The following is a 2,981-nucleotide window of genomic DNA, read 5'->3' on the forward strand; positions in this document are numbered from 1 at the left end:
GAGGGAGGGAGGGAGGGAAGAAGGAAGGAATGGATAGAGGGAGGGAGAGAAAGAGACAGGGAGGGGAGGAGGGAGGGAGGATGAGGGAGATCATAAAGGGAAGAAAAGACAGCAACCAACCTCTTGGATGCTGTGGTTCCTTTGTGTGTTCTATCAATATTACTGTTACTTTTACTTTGACTATACTGAAATGATGTGAATATATACAGATGCCTAATGTTCTGTTTTATTTGCAGAGTGGGTTTATTTTCATTTGTTGATACTACACAAAAAATATTTTCCTGGCTTCTGTTCGAAATAACCAACAATAACTGAAGGTAGTCTAGAATACAATCTAATAAGATATTCCATATGATGATTCTGACAATATTTTCAATTTCTATACAGCTATATTTACAAGCTGATGCAGTGGACACAGAAAATCTTCACTTCCTAAAGAGAACCTTTGTTGAACTTCTGTGGGAGTCTCTTATCCATCCTGTCATACTCTGGAGAATGCAGAGTATAAGAAGTATGTTTGACCCCCCAAAAAATAATTATCACCAAGGAAACATCAAGTGTGTCTCCACACAGTGACACCTAAAAAAGCAGCAATCATCATCAAGAGAATCTCAAATGTCTCTACATAGTGGTACCTGGAAGAGTAATAACCATCACAAAGGGTAATACCAAGTGTGTCTCTGCACAGCAAGGGAAAAAAGCAGGGAAGCAGTCTCTTCATTTCTACAACCTTCAACTTTGAAAACAACATCAAGTCTAATTATTTGCTCAACTTTCATGTGGATGTGCTTATATGTGTTCGTGTGTTGTCATGGGCAACAAAAATTGATAGCAGCAAAAAAAAAAGAAGGAGCCAATTCTAGCATTTTTTAATATCTTGTTTCTTTACTATTTGACAATATTAGTTACCAGATGTAATTCAACAACAGAACAAAATATGCTCCCCAGGTTTTAATTTAGACTACGCACTATGTCTTACAGTTTTTTTACATCCTACTCATATTTTTTTTGCTGCTCCCATATTGACAGTTTAAGAGATTTTGATAGCTAGAATTCCTTTACAAAACAAATCAATACTCTAAACAGTAAAATTTTCAACATTTTTGTCACATAGCCTTATGATAGAAACTTCATTAGACACAATGCTTTTTATGTTTAATGTGTTCAGCTTATTTTAAGCCTAAGTTGCAAACTGCCTCTTATTTTGGAGACCTTCAATATCCCTTTGTCTGTTATTTTAAATTGTCTTATGGTAATTGATGAAGGAGCAATTGATGAAGGAAATAAGAGAGGCCTCGTTGATGACTCTTAAAGTATTGAATAATCAAATAAAAAAATTAAAATGAACAGAAATGTTTTGGCCTAAACTGTCATCTGATACAATAAATTCTTCTAAAATACTTCTGACAGGAACAATGGTAGAAGAGAAGGCAGAAAGGGGGCCAGAGCACGAGGACATGCGCAACCAAACTGCATCTTCTACACTTGACCCTGCCATTGCATGTATGAACTCACGGTTGTCGTGTTTATCTGCACAAATCCTACACAAAAAAAGTTCCCCCAATGTCTTTGTCATGGAGGCCCCGTGCCTTCTTGAGGGAGTATTGGATCTTAATACTCCTCCAGGAAATGGGTGTCATTTTTTTTTCATTTGTGTAGCTATACGTAAGTTTCCCTTACTTGAGTAAATAGCATTCTACTCTAGCTTAAGTAAAAAGCCTAATTAAACTATTAGTCACATTTTAACAAAACGGAGGAGGATTGGAAAAGTCTTCTTTAGAAGAGGGTGTCCACAAGAGAGGGAGATAGATGAGAGAGTGGGCGGGGTCACAAACAACCAGTATCCCTTATATAAATACCTATGAATTGTTAAACAATAATTAAAAGTAGTAACAATGCTTCACTCCATCAATGGGGTACCAAATACGAAAGTGTCAGTCACACAATAAATACTTTTTATAAAAAAATATATCCATGATAATATGTTACATAAGGATACATGAAACATGTAAGTAAAAATATTCCTTTGTTGCTGTTGTTTTGTTTTTTCAAAACCTTTTTTTTTCATTGTAGCCTTGGCTTTCCTGGAGCTCAACTTGTAGACCAGGCTAGCCTAGAACTCAGATATGCCTGAGTTCCAGGCTTCTTTTGTCAACCACTTGGCTTGTGTTCCATTCTCACATTATCTGTCATCTGTATGTTAAGCATGTCACATGGTCTTCAATACACTTGGATTCTAATAGGTCTTAATGTACTCTAGTAACAAATGTAACATGTAATATGCATTTCGTATAGTACCCAAATTTGCATAACACAATATTCTTTCATCTGCATAGCCTGTCTTTAAAGATTTCATTCTAATTTTATGTTTCTGAGTGTTTACCTCCACGTAAGTAGTGAATTACGAGCATGCTTGCTGCCTGTATGCCGCAAAGGATATGGATCTAGAAATGGAGTTACTAGCCTCTTCAAGTCCCTGTCTGTGTTGCCTTTGGGTCAACCCCAGTCTTCATTCAAAATACCCATCCATCTCTTCTTTGTGAGATACCTACTATTGTTTGTATCAGGCTCCAGCTTCCTTAGATTCATTTTACCACTGCTGGTATTTAAATGTCATTCTTCCTGGCAGAGAAGATAAAATCTGAACCAGAGGCAAATGACCCACCATATTTACCCTCACCTCCATCCTTGCTTAGTAGATTTCTTCACTGTTTAGCCTTTCCCATCAAGCAAGCTTGTATTGCATAAGACAGTGTTTTCTGGCTTAGTCTTGGTGAGCCTACATTACTTCTCAGTCTCTCCTGCCACCTACTATCTATCCTTTCCTCCTTATTTTCCCATCTCTCACAATTCTGATTTTGCAGCAATCTTGACACACATTTTAAAATATTTTGAGTTGTGAACTCTCTTACAGAATTAGAATTTTAAGGCTGAAGAACTTTATTGTGGCTTTGACGCAAAGTGTATAAATAAGAGACAAA

The sequence above is a fragment of the Microtus ochrogaster genome, chromosome 16 (genome assembly GCF_000317375.1).
Source record: "Microtus ochrogaster isolate Prairie Vole_2 chromosome 16, MicOch1.0, whole genome shotgun sequence".
In the NCBI taxonomy this organism is placed as follows: Eukaryota; Metazoa; Chordata; class Mammalia; order Rodentia; family Cricetidae; genus Microtus; species Microtus ochrogaster.